General features: G+C 44.0%; 1 non-coding gene across 1 annotated transcript; it reads right to left on the bottom strand.

Moving 5' to 3' along the window:
• Positions 1–283: 283 nt before the first annotated feature.
• LOC139031806 (U6 spliceosomal RNA) lies at positions 284–390 on the bottom strand. The gene has a single exon (XR_011484324.1). It is a non-coding gene; the product is annotated as a U6 spliceosomal RNA (small nuclear RNA).
• Between the last annotated feature and the right edge of the window lie 536 nt (positions 391–926).

Genomic DNA, 926 nt, shown 5'->3' with positions numbered 1-926 from the left:
TTCTTTGGCCCATTTTTTGATTGGGTCATTTATTTTTCTGGAATTGAGCTGCAGGAGTTGCTTGTATATTTTTGAGATTAATCCTTTGTCTGTTTCTTTGTTTGCTATTATTTTCTCCCAATCTGAGGGCTGTCTTTTCACCTTGCTTATAGTTTCCTTTGTTGTGCAAAAGCTTTTAAGTTTCATTAGGTCCCATTTGTTTATTTTTGCTTTTATTTCCAATATTCTGGGAGGTGGGTCATAGAGGATCCTGCTGTGATTTATATCGGAGAGTGTTTTGCTTAAAAATATGGAACGCTTCACGAATTTGCATGTCATCCTTGCACAGGGGCCATGCTAATCTTCTCTGTATCGTTCCAATTTTAGTATATGTGCTGCCGAAGCGAGCACTCCAGTACTCTTGCCTTGAAAATCCCATGGATGGAGGAGCCAGGTGGGCTGCAGTCCATGGGGTCGTGAAGAGTCGGACATGACTGAGCGACTTCACTTTCACTTTACACTTTCATGCATTGGAGAGGAAATGGCAACTTACTCCAGTGTTCTTGCCTGGAGAATCCCAGGGACGGGGGAGCCTGGTGGGCTGCCGTTTACGGGGTCACACAGAGTCGGACACGACTGAAGCGACTTAGCAGCAACAGCAGCAGCATATGTTCTTTTCCACTGGTCAGGTAGTCCTGTCTGCTCTCAGCTGGTGTTCTGCATGCACTTCTGTGTCTGAAGGTGTATTTCTGATGTATCCGTGGAAAGTGATGTACTCCATGTCCACCTACTCCTCCATCATCTTGTTCTCCAGTACTCCCCAGTTTTCTTTATAGTCCAACTCTCACATCCATATTTGACTACTTGAAAAACCATAGCTTTGACTAGACAGACTTTTATTGGCAAAGTAATGTCTCTGCTTTTTAATATGCTGTCTAGGCGGGTCA

Source organism: Odocoileus virginianus, chromosome 2 (genome assembly GCF_023699985.2).
Source record: "Odocoileus virginianus isolate 20LAN1187 ecotype Illinois chromosome 2, Ovbor_1.2, whole genome shotgun sequence".
NCBI classification, from domain to species: Eukaryota; Metazoa; Chordata; class Mammalia; order Artiodactyla; family Cervidae; genus Odocoileus; species Odocoileus virginianus.
Note: the sequence above shows the minus strand (reverse complement) of the source record. Positions and strands in the feature narration are given on the sequence as shown.